Source organism: Eptatretus burgeri, chromosome 10, assembly GCF_056783735.1.
Source record: "Eptatretus burgeri isolate ZD-2024b chromosome 10, Ebu_testis_v1, whole genome shotgun sequence".
NCBI lineage: Eukaryota > Metazoa > Chordata > Myxini > Myxiniformes > Myxinidae > Eptatretus > Eptatretus burgeri.
In genome coordinates, this window is record NC_140970.1 from 78,326,899 (window position 1) to 78,347,607 (window position 20,709).

The 20,709-nt window shown below is 43.6% G+C and overlaps 1 protein-coding gene across 7 annotated transcripts in view; it reads right to left on the bottom strand.

Annotated features, from left to right (window-relative positions):
* The window catches only part of PIK3CD (phosphatidylinositol-4,5-bisphosphate 3-kinase catalytic subunit delta), a 201,114-nt gene extending 180,662 nt beyond the window's left edge, over positions 1-20,452 (bottom strand). For 3 of the 7 annotated variants that reach the window (XM_085899034.1, XM_085899029.1, XM_085899028.1), the window contains exons 1-2: positions 20,140-20,452; positions 15,556-15,679 (exon numbers count right to left, since the gene is read on the bottom strand). The gene's annotated coding sequence lies outside the window, so the exon portion shown is untranslated. The remainder of the gene's footprint in view (positions 1-15,555; positions 15,680-20,139) is intronic. The other 4 variants (XM_085899030.1, XM_085899027.1, XM_085899033.1 and 1 more) reach the window with 4 other exon arrangements.
* Between the last annotated feature and the right edge of the window lie 257 nt (positions 20,453-20,709).

A 20,709-nucleotide genomic window follows, 5' to 3' on the forward strand; every position in this document is an offset into this window, starting at 1 on the left:
CTCGAGTTAGAGAAGAGTTTCTGTTTCGGGCTCGAGTTAGAGACGAGTTTCTGTTTCGGGCTCGAGTTCGAGAAGAGTTTCTGTTTCGGGCTCGAGTTGGAGAAGAGTTTCTGTTTCGGGCTCGAGTTGGAGGGGAGGTTTTTCTGTTTCGGGCTCGGGCGAGTCGTGGCAGCGGCGGCGAAGTGTGACAGCAGCAGTCAAGACGGGTCTGGAGGAAAGGCGGTCTGTCGGGGAGCTGCAGAGGAGAAGCCGGGAACGCGGTCGAGGGCGCAGTGGAGTCGCTCGTCGCGGGACCCAAGCAAGCAAGCTATCCTCTTTCCCCAGAGCATCAACAACCCCCATTCCCACCCTATTCCAAGCAGTGCCAACAAAACCCGCAGAGGAGCGCGGAGTCGGGGCACCGCCGCCATTTTGCGGCTCATCACAAGACGGGTAGGCTCGACGCGGTCTCGGCCCACAGACCACGTCTGCCCCCTTGTAGTAGATGGTGGCCCCTTTTCTTTTGATTTTGAATATATGTGTTGTCGGCGCCATCTGTAAATTAAAACTGTGTAAGTGTTGCCGTGTGCTCGCGTAGTCGATAGTATCTTTGCATTGTGTTTCTTTTGTTACATTTGCTTTTAGTGCATAATTGTTGTAATTGTATATGTGTGCTTTCCATTTGCCGCGGAATAAATGTGCCTCATGTTGAACTGTTTTTCCCGTTTCGCTTCGTCTTTTCTTTAATTGAATCCCCATCTTACTTCACATAAAGGGTTGGTAGGGGCTAAATACGCCCGATAATTAATCGGAACCGTCGAGGTCGACGATATAACACCGCTCGGTTATCCCGATAGTACGGAACGGGTCGCTTAAAGTGGCCCGTGTCCGAAGTCGACCTGCGGCGAGGTGCGATCGCCCGGTCTACCCTCCGTGTGGGTACTTAGGTAGGTAGAATTTGGCGAACAACCCTATCCCACGCGGGGGGCCGATTGGCACGATCGTGGTGAGGCCGAAAGGCCCACCCGTGACTAGTTCCCGGCGTTAGTCCGAGAGGGTCACGATGGAATTGTCCGTCCGGTGGGCGACGTGCCGCGATTCGAGTTACGTGGCCGCTTGCACGCCGGCGGGCGCGAATTCGCAACAAACTACATATATATGTGTATGTATATATATATATATATATATATATATATATATATATATATATATATATATATATATACACATACACACATATATATATATATATATATATATATATATATATATATATATATACATATATATATATATATATATTTATTTATATTTATTTATATATATATATATATATATATACATCCACATATATATATATATATTTATTTATATTTATATATATATATATATATATATATATATATATATATATACACATATATACAGCCTGGTGTTGGCGCAGTGGTTAGGGCAGCGGCTTGGGATCCAAAAGGTCCTGAGTTCAAGCCCCGTTGGGCCACTGAATTAATACACCAGGGGGTTGACTCAGCCTGTCATCCTTCCGAGGTCAGCGAAATGAGTACCAGTATACTGGGCCGGTGTATACCCCGGTTAAAATAGGTGTACCATATCCCTGTGTCGTAAGAAGCGACCAGGGTTGCGTCAGGAAGGGCATCCGGCGTAAAACATGTGCCAAATCACTATGCGGATCATACGGATGATCCGCTGTGGCGACCCTTCACGGGAGCAGCCGAAAGAAGAAGAAGAAGAAGAAGAAGAAGAGGAAGAAGAAGAAGAAGACATATGCACATATATATATATATATATATATATATATATATATATATATATATATATATAAATATATATACATATATATATAAATATACACACATACATATACACATATACACATATTGTTGCGGTTGTGGAAATTCGCATTACACCATAAAGAGTCCTCAGGTGAGATATCTCGATAAGTCCATGTGTAGTTAGCCCACACCCGTTGTATAGAGGGAATTTATGTGATCCATTCGGGCTGCGATCCTTCAGTGTGCCATTTTTTCTTTCTCTATTGTTATTTTCGACCATTAAGCCGCCAACAACGCAAACAGCCACTACCTTTACCTTCACAACTCCATCCCGCCAACATCGCTTCACAGCCATTCCCAAATGACACCATAACCATCAAACCACCACAGAAAACCCTCCACCACCTTTGCCTTTCTCCTTCATAACCAACAACCGCACCACCTGTGAACACTGAATGTCGGGCTGTCTGGGGCCCGTTCGGCGATTGGTGCCAAACGCACTGAGCCGCGAGCGCGAATGGCGGCCTTTCCGAGGGAGAAATTCGGATCCAAAATGATTCATGCCCACTTCCCCTCCATCCAATGGGCGAGCGCAAGGCGGCTTGGCCCCACCTCCAAGCGTGTGTATGTGAAGTTCGTTTATGCAAATATGTGGATCAAGGGAGGTTCACGCCGCTTTTTGACCGACCAATGGCTGAACAGAGGGTAGCGTGGCCCCGCCTCCAATCGCGTGTTGATCCGCATATTTGCATATCGGCTCCTCCTGAGTCCTATAAAGATGCGAGTGCAAGGCGACCCCAGAGAGAGAGGGTAAGTTGAGCTGGGAGGAGTTTGAGATGAGTTGGAGAGAAGTTGCGGAGGAGTTGCAGCGAAGACGGCGGACGGCGACGAGGTTGCGGTGTGGGGGTCGCTCGACTCGTCGCGGGATCCAGGCCAGCCAGCCATACCCCTCTCCCTGAGCATCAGCGATTCCCCCCCCCATTCGCGCTGAGATAGTGCCGAGGGGGCCCCCATTCCTCCCCCACCCTAAACGTGGTGCCAACAAGACCGCTCGCGGGGAGTACGCCGGAGAGGACTCGCCGACCACGCCAGGGCACGGAGTCGGGGCGCAGCGGCGCGAACATTGCGGCTTGCCCGCCATCGCGTCACGAGGACGCGGGTAAGACCTCCCCGGTCTCGTGGACCTGGCCGATCCTCCAGGATCCACGTACATTTGGTCTACGGACCTGTCTGCCTCCTCGCCTATGAGGGTGGCTTTCTTTTTCCTTTGCTTTTTGTGTAAATGCTTGTGGTGGCGCCATCTGTTAAGTAGAACTGCGTAAGTGCTGCCGTGTGTCGGTCTGAGTCGGTAGTATCTCTCTTTCACTGTTTCTTTCTGTGCTTGAATACGTGCCTTTTATTATTATTACTGCGACTGAATATGTGCCTTCTGTGCTGTCTGCGTGTGTGAAATAAATGTGCTTGTTCAATTGTTCCCGCTTTGCTTCGTCTCCTTCCTTTTGTTGACTCTCCATCCTGCATCGTGTAAGAGATTGGTAGTGGGTGTAAGTTCCCGGTAACTAATCTGAACCGTCGAGGTCGACGATAACTCCGCTCGGTTATCTCTGCAGTATGGAACGAACCGCTTAAGCGGTTCGTGTTCGAAGTCGACCTGCGGCGAGATAAGATCGCCCGATTAACCATACGCGTAGGTACTTAGGTAGGTCGAGTTTGGCGAACAACCCTATCCTACGCGGGTGGCCGATTGGCATGATTTTGGTGAGGTCGAAAGACCCACCCATGACTCGCTCCCAGCGTTGTTCCGAGAGGGTCACGACTGAATTGTCCGTCCGGTGGGCGACGTGCCGCGATTCGAGTTATGTGGCTGATCGCACGCCGGCGGGCGCGAATTCGCAACAATATATACATATATACATATATATATGCCGTGCGTAGCTCGCGTCGTCCACCCGACAGCTCGGACGGAGTTTTGGGGAAACGGACGGGGTTTGTTCGGCGCTATTCTTCGCGCTCGCGCACGGGGTCCCAGGGCTCGCGCGAGGATCAAAGGAGCATGGCAGGAACAACAAGCTCGCGACTCGAACCAGAAGACGACCATGAACCAGAAGACCAACATGAAGACCCACTCTCGACCAACCCTCGACCAACCAAAGACCAACTCTCGACCAACCCTCGACCAACCCTCGACCAACTCTCGACCAACCAACCCAAGGTCCGTCCTGTCCGCCTTTTGTAGCGCGGGGCTCCGCCCTTCGCCCCGCCCCGTTTCTGGCTCCACTTCCCTTCGAGAAGGTTCCCGAAAAGGGGCGTTCCCTCACGCTCTCCCTCCACCCCGCCCCGTGCGGGGGCCGGGGGAGTCAGTTTTTGGCTCTGGGCCAGAGAATTATTCCCCCAAAATGAGACCCCTCCTTTACATGACCTCTGACCTGCATCGCCCCTCCTCCACTCCAAAGCGCGATGAAGTCAAACGGGAGAAACAGGCGGGGAAACCTGCGCATCCTCGCAGTTCCCTCCTTGGCGCCTTTGTTTGCCGTTCGGAAGCGGACGTAGTGGCGAAGATGTGGTAGCGTAGATGGTGGATGTGGCGTGGTTGTAGTGTGGTTGGCGCTGTGATGGGGATGGCTTGGTTGTTGAGATGCTGTTTGTTTAAAATAAAAGATAGAAAAAGAAAAACGACTAACTCAAAGCATCGCAGCCCAGATGGATCACATAAATTCCATCTATACAACGGGTTTGGGCTAACTACACATGCACCTATGGAGATATCTCAACTGAGGGCCCTTTATGGTGTAATACGAATTTCCACAGCCGTAACAATATATACACATATATTCATATATACATACACACATATATATATATATACATACATATATATACATACATATATATACATACATATATATATATATATACACACATATATATATATATATATATATATATATATATATATATATATATATATATATATACACATATACATATATATATATATATATATATATATATATATATATATATATATATACACATATACATATATATATATATATATACATATATACATACATATAGATATATATATATATATATATATATATACACACATATACATATATATATATATATATATATATATATATATATATATATACACATATATATATATATATATATATATATACATATATACACACATATATACATATATATATATATATATAGATATACATATATACACATATATATACATATATACACACACACACACACACACAAGGTGTGTTCAAAAAGTATCCAACCTTAATTTTTCATGCGTAAACAAATGAAGCTAGGGAGGCGTGGTTTGGTGCACGTATGTAGGTGATCCTAATCCGTATGCGTGAATATTTTCCCGCCTGCAGAAGCTGTCAGTTGCCGACAGACCGCCGATGGGTGAGGAAGTGTAAGTGAGCGCCATCGGATTTTCGTTTTTGACAAAATGACGTATTTGGATAGATACATACAAAATGAGAAGAAGATTATGACTTTTTAACAACTCATAACAAACCTCCTCTAACCCTACACATACCGGGAAAAAAATCAGAGCTGAGTCAAGAGGAGTCATGAATTGAATGTTAAGCTTGGTGTGTGTGTGTGTGTGTGTGTGTGTGTGTGTGTGTGTGTGTGTGTGTGTGTGTGTGTGTGTGTGTGTGTGTGTGTGTGTGTTTTCAGCCCTCATTGAAAATCCGTGTTGTTCACGTCGCACATACAGTGGCCTGCAAAAGTATTCACCCCCTTTCAAAATTTTTCACATTTTGATGCCATCTGAGCTTATTTCATGATATTTTCACATCAAACTTAATATATAGTCTTCTCAAACTACTCCAAAGTGATAAAGGAAAAAAATGTGGATAAAATATGAATAATTTAGATAACCAGAGACAATCAGATGATTCTCAGTTGTAAAAGTATTCAACTCCTTTGCCAAATTAACCCTCAATCACTTCAGGATAAAATTATTTGTTTGAAAGATTACAAAATAAGTGTAATAGGTTTTACCTGTGTGTAATCAGTAATTTAGCTTAAAAATTAAACCCCACCACGTAACTGAGGAGTTTTAGGGTTCAACTCACTCATTGGGTCAAACAACAAGGCAAACATGAAGACCAAGGAACTTTGAAGTCAGACATAAAATGGAGGAGAAACACCATTCAGGAGAGGGTTATAAGAAGATTTCAAAGTCCCTCATTATCCCTTTGAGTAAAGTGAAATCCATCAGTGGAAGACTTATCATACCACCCACACTCGACCCAGGTTAGGTCACCCATCCAAATTCAGCAGCCGGGCAAGCAGGAAACTGGTTCAGGATGTCACTGTATATCAAATAATGACTTCAAAAGATCTGCAAGGCTCTATGTCCGAGATGGGAGTCAGTGATCGTCAATGAACAATATCCCATTCCCCTCACCAAGCTGGCCTCTATGGACAGGTCGCAAGAAAGAAACAATTACTGAAAAAGACCCATCTAAAAGCTTGCATGGAGTTTGTGAAAAAACATCTTCATGAGACTGCAGGCATGTGGAGAAAAGCTTTGCGGTCAGACGAGACAAAAATCTTGTACTTTTTGTCTAAATTCAAAGCGTTACGTCTGGCATAAGACAAACAATGCACATCACCCAGCCAACACCATCCCTACTGTCAAGCATGGTGGTGGCAGCATCATGTTATGGAGCTGCTTTTCATCAGCAGGGACTGGCAAGCTTGTCAGGATATGGTGCAAAGTACAGGAGAATCCTTTATGAAAACCTGCTTGACTCAGCCATGAACCTGAAACTGGGTTTGAGATTCACATTTCAGCAGGACAATGATCCGGAGCACAAAACTAAAGCTACACTGGAAAGGCTGATGAAGAAGAAAATAAATGTTCTGGAGTGGCCCAGAGTCCTGACTTGAAACCAATTGAACATTCATGGCGAGACTTGAAGATTGCAGTCCATCGACGATCCCCATCAAACTTGGCAGAACTAGAAAAATTTTCATGTGAAGAATGGGAAAAGATTTCACCAGCTTACTGTTCAAACCTGGTAGAGATCTACCCCAAAAACACTCGTAGCAGTCATTGCTGTAAAAGTTGCTTCCACCAACTACTGACCGAGGAGGCTGAAAACTTTTACAACCAGTGAAGTTTGATTTGTACATGTTTTATCCAGGTAATCCTGACATGTAACCTCCTTCAACGATAGCAGTGTTTCGTTTGATCTACTCAGTTATGAAAAAAAAGAAGTTAATTTGGAAAAATTGTTTCTACATATAATTCATAATTCATCTAAATGTGGCATTATTGACAGGGGGTGAATACTTTTGCAGGCCACTGTAACTGGAGAGTGTGCGGCTGTATAATCTATATTATTCAGTTGGCTGCTATCAAAATATAAGTTATCAAAAAACAGCACACGGTAATGAAATCTCCAAATATACTCATCCTGAATGTAATCTATGTTACAAGCCTCCCCACGAGCCTGAAATATTGTTTGAAAACACTGGCTGAATGTAAAACACAACCCAGAAAGACTGGAAGTTAATTATCCAAGTGCAACGATCAGTATAAAAAAACAACTGAGTTTCCTTAATTACAGCTTTAGCCAGAGGTACACAAAACAAATAGTATTTGCCATATTCACAGGGCCCATTGGTAAACAGAAGCCTTGCAACACCACAAACCAAAGGGAAGGGGAAAAAATAAGCCACCACAAAGTTCCAACCACACCGGCCTAACAATGGAAGAAAAGGAAAAAAAACAACACGCACAGAACGATTAGATTAAAACAAATGTGTAAATCAGCTGTGGGAGTCTGGAAGGCAGAGCAGAAATAGTGTGGGTAAAACCAGCCGCGTGTAGTAGTCATGGGCCCAAGAAAAGGGCAAGGACAGTATGAACGGGTTTCGACGGGATAGCAATGTGCAAAAAAAAAAGAAAAAAAACACATGGGAAAAAGATATAAAACAGGTTCACAATCATCAACATGAAAAAGAGCAGTCAGAGATTGCAGACCCTCGCCAGGACTTGTTTTGAGTGGTGTATTTTTATAGGTTTAAGGGTAAATCAAATATGGCTGCCAAATCATGTGACCTATGACATCATATGTGTGAACCTTTTGTTCCTCATGGACAGGTGGTCATTCATACATTAAAGTTTCACCTTGATCTGTTCAGACATTTCAAAGAAGAAGATTTTTGAAGGCTGTTTTATATAGCTGCAGCTAACAAAATATAGCTGCAAAAATCACGTGACCGAGGACGTCATGAAATTTTTTACTGTGGACCATTTTATCCCGAGATGACCCTCAATTTTCATACGAATCAGATGTAGCATTCTACATATGCAATTATGACGTCATAACGAAGATACCTATGACGTCATTAGAAAAAATCACACATTTCTTATGAGCAGTACTTGTGCCAAGTTTCAATTTTTTCCTTGTTGCAGTTTCAGAGATAGAGAGGTCCAAACTTTTTCCATTTTTCCAATATGGCTGCCACACCTCATGACCTATGACGTCAAAATTATCATTAAAACATTCTGCATGAGTAGCCGTGCCAATGGTGAAAATCTTCTCTCAATCCGACAAGCAGTTGCGGAGCAAAACACTAAAGTTCTGCACGGACAAACAAAAAAACAAGCAGTCATAGACTGGTACTTACGAAATCGTCAACTTGACCTCTGACCTTGTCTAATAAAAAGCTGTCTCTAGAGAAGGTAGCGACGCAAACCAGAAGTTTCTACGATGATTCTGTACCAAACCATCAAAAATCGTAACGTCGACCGAAGCAAAAATCTCCATTTCTCCACGCAATTATTTTATCAAAGTCACAAAACCGTAATATTCGACCATCCACCAACAATCTTTCCATAATCCGACGGCTTAGCGAGTCAGGCATGCGATGATAACCTTTATTGGGATAAAAAATGACTTTTAAACACCATCTTTATCGAAAACACCGTCAGCGCGCACACGCAAAACCTTTACGTGATCAACGCCGCCTCTGCTCAAGTGCACTGCACCACGTGACGACCCGTGACGCGCGAGTGAAATATTTTTTATTCAATCTTAAAACGTCTCCAAAACATCCGATTTTTACCAGAATTTCGACAACCGAGTTTTAAGCGTCCAAAGCGATCGCAAAAACCGAAGACAAAATTAAAATCGAAGTTAAAACGAACTCGAAACATCGAGCAAAGCAAAATCCTCCATTTCTCCACGCAATTATTCAATATTATTTTTATCAAAGTCACAAAACCGTAATATTCGGCCATCCACCAACAATCTTTACATAATCCGATGGCTCAGCGAGTCAGTCATGCGACGATAACCTTTATTGGGATAAAAAAAATGACTTTTACACACCATCTTTATCGAAAACACCGTCAGCGCACACGGAAAACCTTTACGTGGGTCAACGACGCGTCTGCTCAAGCGCACTGCATCATGTGACTACCCGTGACGCGTCGAGTGAAATATTTTTTATACAATCTTAAAACGTCTCCAAAACATCTGATTTTTACCAGAATTTCGACAACCGAGTTTTAAGCGTCCTAAGCGATCGCAAAAACCGAAGACAAAATTAAAATCGAAGTTAAAACGAACTCGTAACGTCGAGCGAAGCAAAAAGTACTCCATTTCTACACATTAATTTACGGAATTATGTTTGACCTCACTGTGACCTTGACCTTTGACCGATTTTGACCAAAATCTAATCAGCCATCACCCTCCTGAATCACGTGGTGTAATTTGACATTAGTAGCTTCTTCCGTTCTCGAGTTATCGTGCCTACAAACAAACAAACAAACAAGCAGTCATAGACTGGTACTTACGAAATCGTCAACTTGACCTCTGAACTTGTCTCATAAAAGCTGTCTCAACAGAAGGTAGCGACGCAAACCAGAAGTTTCGACGATGATTCTATACCAAACCATCAAAAATCGAATGTTTTGGATGGTTGACCTCACTGTGACCTTGACCTTTGACCGATTTTGACCAAAATATAATCAGCACTAGCCATCGCCCTCCTAAATCACGTGGTGTAATTTGACAATAGTAGCTTCTTCCGTTCTCGAGTTATCTGTACCAAACCATCAAAAATCAAATATGTGACCTCACTGTGACCTTGACCTTTGACCGATTTTGACCAAAATCTAATCAGCACTAGCCATCACCCTCCTGAATCACATGGTGTAATTTGACATTAGTGGCTTCTTCCGTTCTCGAGTTATCGTGCCTACAAACACACAAACAAACAAACACACAAACAAACAAACACACAAACAAACAAACAAACAGAAACGGAAATCATCAATATACTTATGAAATCTTTAGATTTCATAAGTAACAAACACACAAACAAGCAGTCATAGACTGGTACTTACAAAATCGTCAAGTTGACCTCTGACCTTATCTAATAAAAGCTGTCTCTTGGGAACGTAGCGACGCAAACCAGAAGTTTCTACGATGATTCTGTACCAAACCATCAAAAATCGAATGTTTGACCTCACTGTGACCTTGACCTTTGACCGATTTTGACCAAAATCTAATCAACGCTAGCCATCACCCTCCTGAATCAGGTGGTGTAATTTGACATTGGTTGCTTCTTCCGTTCTCGAGTTATTTGTTTTTGATGTTTGACCTCACTGTGACCTTGACCTTTGACCGATTTTGACCAAAACCTAATCAGCGCTAGCCATCACGCTCCTGAATCAGATGGTGTAATTTGACATTGGTAGCTTCTTCTGTTCTTAAGTTATCATGCCGACAAACAAACAAACAAGCAGCCATAGACTGGTACTTACGAAATCGTCAACTTGACCTCTGACCTTGTCTCATAAAAGCTGTCTCTCGAGAAGGTTGTGACGCAAACCAGAAGTTTCTACGATTATTCTGTACCAAACCATCAAAAATCGAATGTTTTGGATGTTTGACCTCACTGTGACCTTGACCTTTGACCGATTTTGACCAAAATATAATCTGCGCTAGCCACCACCGTCCTGAATCACGTGGTGTAATTTGACATTGGTAGCTTCTTTTGTTCTCGAGTTATCATTTTTTGGATGTTTGACCTCACTGTGACCTTGACCTTTGACCGATTTTGACCAAAATCTAATCAGCGCTAGCCATCACCCTCCTGAATCACGTGTTGTAATTTGAAATTGGTAGGTCCTACCGTTCTCGAGTTATCGTGCCTCCAAACAAACAAACAAACAAGCAGTCATAGACTGGTACTTACGAAATCGTCAACTTGACCTCTGACCTCGTCTAATAAAAGCTGTCTCTCGAGAAGGTAGCGACGCAAACCAGAAGTTTCTACGATGATTCTGTATCAAACCATCAAAAATCGTAACGTTGACCGAAGCAAAAATCTCCATTTCTCCACGCAATTATATTATACCTTAACGTAACTCAATGACGCGTCTGCTCAAGCGCACTGCATCATGTGACGACCCGTGACGCGTCGAGTGAATTATTTTTTATACAATCTTAAAACGTCTCCAAAACATCCGATTTTTACCAGAATTTCGACAACCGAGTTTTAAGCGTCCTAAGCGATCACAAAAACCGAAGATAAAATGAAAATCGAAGTTAAAACGAACTCGTAACGTCGAGCGAAGCAAAAATACTCCATTTCTCCACGTGAATTTACGGAATTATGTTTGACCTCACTGTGACCTTGACCTTTGACCGATTTTGACCAAAATCTAATCAGCACTAGCCATCACCCTCCTGAATCACGTGGTGTAATTTGACATTAGTGGCTTCTTCCGTTCTCGAGTTATCGTGCCTACAAACACACAAACAAACAAACACACAAACAAACACACAAACAAACAAACAAACAAACAGAAACGGAAATCATCAATATACTTATGAAATCTTTAGATTTCATAAGTAACAAACACACAAACAAGCAGTCATAGACTGGTACTTACAAAATCGTCAAGTTGACCTCTGACCTTATCTAATAAAAGCTGTCTCTTGGGAACGTAGCGACGCAAACCAGAAGTTTCTACGATGATTCTGTACCAAACCATCAAAAATCGAATGTTTGACCTCACTGTGACCTTGACCTTTGACCGATTTTGACCAAAATCTAATCAACGCTAGCCATCACCCTCCTGAATCAGGTGGTGTAATTTGACAATGGTTGCTTCTTCCGTTCTCGAGTTATTTTTTTTTGATGTTTGACCTCACTGTGACCTTGACCTTTGACCGATTTTGACCAAAATCTAATCAGCGCTAGCCATCACGCTCCTGAATCAGATGGTGTAATTTGACATTGGTAGCTTCTTCTGTTCTTAAGTTATCATGCCGACAAACAAACAAACAAGCAGCCATAGACTGGTACTTACGAAATCGTCAACTTGACCTCTGACCTTGTCTCATAAAAGCTGTCTCTCGAGAAGGTAGTGACGCAAACCAGAAGTTTCTACGATTATTCTGTACCAAACCATCAAAAATCGAATGTTTTGGATGTTTGACCTCACTGTGACCTTGACCTTTGACCGATTTTGACCAAAATCTAATCAGCACTAGCCATCACCCTCCTGAATCACGTGGTGTAATTTGACATTGGTAGCTTCTTCCGTTCTCGAGTTATCGTGCCTACAAACAAACACACAAACACACACACAAACAAACACACACACACAAACACACAAACACACAAGCAGATGACGGAAGTCATCAATATACTTACAAAATCTTTAGATTTCGTAAGTAACAAAAAAATGGGCCCAAATGCAATACCCTCTCCTCTGGCGAGGGTAACTATAACTGCACTCGGTAGAGCGCATACCTCTACCAGTCTGAACAACTTATGTCTTGTATCCCACTGATAGGATGGATTTGCATCTGGACCTGAACCAAAATCGAATCTGCTTGTTTTTGTAAACTCCCCATCCTCTCCACCAAGTTTCGTCTGAATCCATCCACAACCTTTTGAGATATCGTGCGAAATAAGTTTAGCCCTATCTCTTAATGATAAAGAATCACTTAAAAATTATCAGATCTGGATCCGGATCTGGATCTTCACCAAAATCTAAACAATTTGTTCTCATCACACATCCAACCTGTCCACTAAGTTTTGTTTGAATCCGTTCATAACCTTTTTTGAGATATGTTGCTCACAAATGAGCAAACAGGGGTGAAAACATGACCTCCATCTACCTTTGGTGGTGGAGGTAATGAATACCTAGAATCTAGGCCGTTGGTGGTTAAAGTTGTTGATCTCGGATCTCGGTCCTATATCAACCTGCTGACCTGTCACATGATATGTGATGGGATTGATTGTGTTCGGTTATGGTAGCTTGGTTTTCATTGGCAATTACTTTATTACCCTCGCCGAAGGAGAGGGTATTGCATTTGGGTCAGTTTGTTACGTACGAAATCTAAAGATTTCATAAGTATATTGATGCCTTCCGTTTCTGTTTGTTTGTTTGTTTGTTTGTTTGTTTGTTTGTTTGTTACTTACGAAATCTAAAGATTTCGTAAGTATATTGATGACTTCTGTTTCTGTTTGTTTGTTTGTTTGTATGTTTGTTTGTTTGTAGGCACGATAACTCGAGAACGGATGAAGCTACCAATGTCAAATTACACCACGTGATTCAGGAGGGTGATGGCTCGTGCTGATTAGATTTTGGTCAAAATCGGTCAAAGGTCAAGGTCACAGTGAGGTCAAACATTCGATTTTCGATGGTTTGGTACAGATAACTCGAGAACAGAAGAAGCTACCAATGTCAAATTACACCACGTGATTCAGGAGGGTGATGGCTAGTGCTGATTAGATTTTGGTCAAAATCGGTCAAAGGTCAAGGTCACGGTGAGGTCAAATATTCGATTTTTGATGGTTTGGTACAGATAACTCGAGAACGGAAGAAGCTACCAATGTCAAATTATACCACATAATTCAGGAGGGTGATGGCTAGTGCTGATTAGATTTTGGTCAAAATCGGTCAAAGGCCAAGGTCACAGTGAGGTCAAACATTCGATTTTTGATGGTTTGGTACAGAATCATCGAAGAAACTTCTGGTTTGCGTCGCTACCTTCTCGAGAGACAGCTTTTATTAGACAAGGTCAGAGGTCAAGTTGACGATTTCGTAAGTACCAGTCTATGACTGCTTGTTTGTCTGTTTGTAGGCACAGAACTTTAGTGTTTTTCTCCGCAACCGCTTGGCGAATTGACACAAAATTTCCACCATAGGAGTAGCGACTCACATGGAATGTTTTAATGATAATTATGTCATTGGTCACACAGTGTGACAGCCATATTGGAAAAAAAGGAAAAACTTTGGACCTCTGCATCTCCGACCCTGCACCAAGGAAAAAATTGAATCTTGGCACATGGCATGTACTCCTCATGTGGAATAAGTGTGATTTGCTGTGGATGTCATAGGTGTCTTCATTATGACATCATAATTGCATACGTAGAACGCTGCATTCGATCAGTATGGACATTTTTGAGAGTCATCTGGGGATAAATTGGTCCACAGGAAGGAAAAAAAATGATGTGGTTTGGTTTGGTCACATATTGGTCACATCGGTCACGTGGTTTAGCAGCCATATTGCTTTTTTTAACCTTCAAAAATCTTCTCTGAAACAGCTGAACAGATCGAAGTGAAACTTTACACATATGACTGCCTATCAATGAGGAATAAAATGTTCACACATATGATGTTATAGGTCACATGGTTTGGGAGCCATATTGGATTTACCTTAAAACCTATAAAAAAAATCTTCTCCAGAACAGCTGGACAGATCGAGGGGAAACTTCACACAAATGTTCCCCAACCCTTAAGGATTACAGGGTGTTCATGAATAATTGATGTCACATTGTCTAGCAGCCATATTGGAAAAAATTATTTCTCTTGAACCGCTTCATCGATCGACGTGAAACTTCACAATTCTAATCGAGTAGTAATGGGGAATATATGCTTCAAATTTCAACCTGATCAGACGCATGGACTGGCACCCAGAATTATTTATTTTGAAGGTGGAGGAGTTGCAAATGGATGAGTTTGAGGGTAGAGGAGTAGCAGCTGAAACCAAAATCCTTTCCAGGTTCCTCCTGATGACTTCATCATTACTTTTCGCTTGTTCGGGTTCCTTCTGATGACTCCATTGCAGCACTGCACCTATTTAGTCTCCCATTAGATTTGAATTGAATTTACTTTAATCCCATTCAGAGTTCAATTGAATAATAATAAACGGCATGGGTCAGGGTCAGGTGTCCAATCAATGCGGGGTTGCATCGAAGCGGGAAATCTTGGTACCCGGTCATCACTGCCAGAAATTATAAAGCGGTAGTTCTAGTTATGTCCATTATTAATTACATCACACACCAGTACACAAACGCCACACAAAAGAACACAAACACCATACAAAACAAGTCCTGGCAAGGGCTTGGAATCTCTGATTGCTCTTTTTATTGTTTTACATTGCGTTTAATTTACTGCTGGTGTTTTCTAACACTTAGAAATAATAACTATATTTATATAGTGCATTTTAGCAAAGGATACAACACACTGAAGACACTTCAGCAAAAGAGACTTCAAATTATGGAGAGTAACAAAACTGTTACTGAACCTCGATAGGTCAAAGCATGATCAATCCTCAATGTACCATAATCTTGACAGATTGTGGTGATGCTAATGTATTCTCTTTGCAAGGTTTATGCTGTGCTTTGTCATTGCCTTTGCATTAGTCAGTCACAGCAGGAATGTCATTTGTTCAGCGATTCGGTGATAACTCACCTACAGTATTTGGTGAAGGACACTGTGGGATCTTTATCATCCACCAACGACCAGCACTGGCAGGTGAGTCCTCAGGCTTCACATCCCTCCTATGGATGGTGCACACATTGATGCTTCACCATGCCTGTGAAATACCAGGGTGAGAGTTTAGAGCCAGGTCGAGATTCGAACCCAGACTAGCCAAATCAAAGGAACGAGCGCATACCTCGAAGTCTAAGCTATCCTGCCAGTCCATAATCTCGAGGCATAAAAATCAGCCAATGGATAGAATTCTATCAAGTCTATAAAAACTTGTACAAAATTACAAAACAAAAATAAAGTAACTCCTAGTTCTGTGCAAAGACATCGAGCAAAGATGGCGAAACATTTAACAATTTGGCCCTTTTAAATATCTGTGAAAATGTGCACCGCACGCAGACAAATGGTACATGGATGTACGTGTGATCTTTTTCACGTCATCCATTCGACGTGGACAATATTGCCTGCTGAATCAGGAAGGGAATGGCTCAACAACACGGGTTTAAATTAGCAGCACAAGAGATGACTAGCTTAAAGAGCCAGGGAGATCTCTGGCTTCTAATAGCCTTGCATCGAACAGCGATTTCATAACAGGTTGAAAACATAAATATCGCATCATACACAGTAATGAAAGGATAGGTCAGCCGAGATCATCTCAAGTTGTCCCCCTCGATAACTTTCATAAGAAACATGGCAATCTCTCGTACCGCATAATCATAACATCTACAAATTGGTGCTCCTCCAGAAAAATAACATTGCATTGTGGTTAGAGAACTTGCTTCGAGTCTGGGAGAAGGTCGGCGTTTCGATTTCGACGCTGGCTGAGTCATACCAAGAACTTTTAAAATGGTACGTGCTGCTTCCTTGCTTGGTGCTCAGCATTTAAAGGATAGAGCACATATAAACCCCATGGGTTGGCATGAAGACATGTCTCCTCAATTGCGTCGCTGACTGCTAAGAGAAAACCGACGTCACAACGTGGCGTCACCGGCCCCCAGCGTGCTGTGGGGAGGTTACTCCCCCCACACAGTCATCGGCTGTGTTTGTCCCACATGACTTCTTCTGGTGTTGTCTGATGTCTGCGTCTGCATGTGTGGCCATGGTTTCTGTGCAACAGCTCTTCAATGAGCTTTAGAAACAGAACTTAAAAATTAACAAATGAAACTATAAACTTTCACAACTTCAAACATTGTATGGGAGTGTTCCAAAGTTTACAAATTTTTCAAAACCTCATTACATTATAAACAGCTCCCATGTGCACAGTAATAATTTATAAAGATGTTTTGGTCAAGAATATTAAAACCTGAACCAACGCAGTGAATATTCAGGCAGGAATCAATCATTTGTGGTTTCAGCACCTCAACATTGCCATCATCATCACACCAGCTTGCTATTGCATGAGCCTTGACCTCTGGATAAATTAAGTAAATAAACTAGAAGGGCACTCGGTAGAGAGCATACCTCCACCAGGCTAATTAGTTAACGTTTTGTATCCCACCAATAGGCCGGATCTGGATTCGGACCTGAACCAAAATGGATTCAGCTTGTTCGCGTCACTTAATCATCTCATCCACCCAAAACCTTTTGAAATATTGTGCAATATGTCATTGTAGCCCTGTCACTCAATGGTGAAGAATCACTGAAAAAAACTTCTTCGATCCAGATCCACATCAGGATCTTCAGCAAAATCGAATCAATTCTTCCTTGTTACATGCCCAAGCTGCCCACCAAGTTTTGTTTGAATCCGGTAACAACTTTTTGAGATATCCTGCAATATGTTGTTTTTGGCCCTATCTTCCAATGGTGAAGAATCACTTTATAAATTCTCAGATCCATATCCGGATTCAGATCTTCACCAAAATTGAATCAATTCTTCCTTGTCACATACCCAAGCTGTCCACAAAATTTCGTCCAAATACATCCAAACTTTTTGAAATATTTTGTTAACAAACAAACAAATGACATTGCTCGTTGAGCAAGGAATTGCCGGAATAACTTTGTCATATCTCCATGATCTCTGAAAAAACAAAACCTGGAAATCAATTTGGTTCTTATAAGTTGAGAGTGCTACTGTTCAATGTTTTATAGCACTTAGTTTGGTCATGATCATAACTTGGAAGTCAATCGGACTTGAAATTGTGTTTTTATCGCAATTTGAAAGTTTTGACCCGATCCCCCTGACATTCGACCCCCGACCGCTAAGAAGGTTGTTGGTGTGACACCTCAATGAGACATATGGTTGGATACAGAAATGGAAGATGCACATTTTGGATTTGGTTTGAAGTCGATACGACCATTTTAGCGGACGTTATTGCGAAAATAAGAATTTCGGCTTTTTGGTGACCTTGACCTTGACCTTCGACCTGGATTCACCAAAAACGACAAGTGTCGAAGTTGGACCATGGCCGACGTCTGTACCCAGTTTGGTCATGATCGCTGAAACGGTGTGGCTGCTACAGGGTAAACAAACACACAAACAGACGGACGGAGTGGAAACAACCTCGGTCCACCTTCGGTAGCGGAGGTAATAAATCCACATCGGGGGTGTCATTGAAGACAACCTGCGTGATTGAACACAGTGTGTGGTGCGAGTCAAACTACAGCACTAACATCAGTTCAAAGTTGGGGGGGGGGGGGGGAAAGAGAGAGAGAGAGAGAGAGAGAGAGAGAGAGAGAGAGAGAGAGAGAGAGAGAGAGAGAGAGAGAGAGAGAGAGAGAGAGAGAGAGAGAGAGAGAGAGAGAGAGAGAGAGAGAGAGAGAGAGAGAGAGAGAGAGAGAGAGAGAGAGAGAGAGAGAGAGAGAGAGAGAGAGAGAGAGAGAGAGAGAGAGAGAGAGAGAGAGAGAGAGAGAGAGAGAGAGAGAGAGAGAGAGAGAGAGAGAGAGAGAGAGAGAGAGAGAGAGAGAGAGAGAGAGAGAGAGAGAGAGAGAGAGAGAGAGAGAGAGAGAGAGAGAGAGAGAGAGAGAGAGAGAGAGAGAGAGAGAGAGAGAGAGAGAGAGAGAGAGAGAGAGAGAGAGAGAGAGAGAGAGAGAGAGAGAGAGAGAGAGAGAGAGAGAGAGAGAGAGAGAGAGAGAGAGAGAGAGAGAGAGAGAGAGAGAGAGAGAGAGAGAGAGAGAGAGAGAGAGAGAGAGAGAGAGAGAGAGAGAGAGAGAGAGAGAGAGAGAGAGAGAGAGAGAGAGAGAGAGAGAGAGAGAGATGAAAGAAGAATGAGAATATCTCCCGAGACCGGTGGCACAAAACCTCCATCTTAAAGGAACACCGTGCAATCGTCTCGTGGGACTTGGTTACAAATGTGGCATCAAATCGCTCCACGAAGTGTTGATTCATCAAATCATGAAAATGAAACACTTGCGGCGTGCACATGGTGGATATTCTGTGTCCAGCACGCTTCAAGGTTCGTTGAGCGGAGGAGTTGGACACATTGAACCCCATGGCCCCGTTGGGGGTGAAATATGCACACGCTTGTGTCATGGTGACAACGTCGTCGTGTGCCAAATTGTAGCAAATTGGACCAGGTGGTGGTGGTGGTGGTCGTATGGCAGCTTGGCTGCCAGGGTAGCTATCATTTCTTGAAGCGCGACTGTGTCACTGATGCAGTGCCCCTCGACCAGTACACACACTGGAACTGGTCCTCATTTCGCCGACCTTGGAAGGATGGCAAGCTGAGTCAACCTCCTGGTGTATTAATTCAGTGGCTGAGGGGGCTTGAACTCAGGACCCCAGGATCCCAAGCCGCCACCCCTAACCACTGAGCCAACACCAGATATTAGACCAGGTGGGATGTTTGTTCACCTCTGGTCCACTTGTCCAGGTGTCCATGTCCCCCATTCAATCAACCACCAAAAACATTTCCCCTCTCTTCCTTCACTCCCATACCCAGGATACCCTTCTTTCCCTCCCTGCCTCCACCTTCTCTCAATGTGACATGTCCATCATTTTGCGTACGTATTAAATAGACAACCCCGTAGTCGTACGTGCCAATTTTGTTTTATATCCTCATTCAAGTGAAACAAGATTACACGTTTCGACTTGAGCTCGACGACTTGAAAATTTGTTTTCAAAACTTTTGAGTCAAAAAAAAACAAAAAAACAACAAAAGTCAATTACGTGCACCGGGGATACGTGAAAACGTGATGACGTAACACGCACGGATCCTCGTACGTCCGTGCGTTTCGATGAGCGGTCGAGGATGAACGCACAGCACGTTCGTACACTCGAATCACGGCACGCCGACCGTCAAACAGCCTGTGATGCATCAACGACTTAAAGGGAACAATCAAAAAGGGGATCTCATCCCGGAAGTGGAAGCCGCTGTGGAATCTTGGGAGCAACATCGACGGGGGAAGCATCCGCGACGTGTACAAGGACGAGTGGGGAAAGGACGCGGTGAATGACCGGCTCGGAGAGTGCGAGTCGGTCAATAATTCAGAGGAAGAAGAAGAAGAAGAAGGGGAAGAAGAGCGACACTCGGAAACGTGCGCAGAGCGCGCGCCTTGCGGACGCGCGGCACCAGCTTGCGGACACGATCGAGCAGTTAGACGGGACAGCGTTGGGAGACGTGTCTGTACCTGGACGGTTGTCCTGCAGCCCCATCACCGGCAACGAGGCGTTCAATGAGGCACAGGAAGAGCGGCGGGAGAGGAGGGCAGGGGCAGTGGGAGGGACGGAAAATCAACAGGGGGCGGGGCTACGTGAAGTGGGAGGAGCAACGCGGGAATGGGGCGGCTGAGTGATGTGATGGGTTGGAGAGTCGGTGAGAGTATAAGAGGTAGTCCTGGTAGTGTAAGCGGAGTCAGTGGGTCGAGGTGGACGAGGAAAAAATGTCGGGTGTGAGAAATCATGAGATGTTGCCAACTGTAATGGGGAGACGGTGGAAGAGATGGGTGTGGAATGTCAGAATGGGCGGGGCATCAGGGGCTCGATGGGCGTGGAATGTCAGAATGGGCGGGGCATCAGGGGCTCGAGGGGTGTGGAATGTCAGAATGAGCGGGGCATCAGGGGCTCGAGGGGCGTGGAATGTCAGAATGGGCGGGGCATCAGGGGCTCGAGGGGCGTGGAATGTCAGAATGGGCGGGGTATCAGGGGCTCGAGGGGCGTGGAATGTCAGAATGGGCGGGGCATCAAGGGCGCGAGGGGCG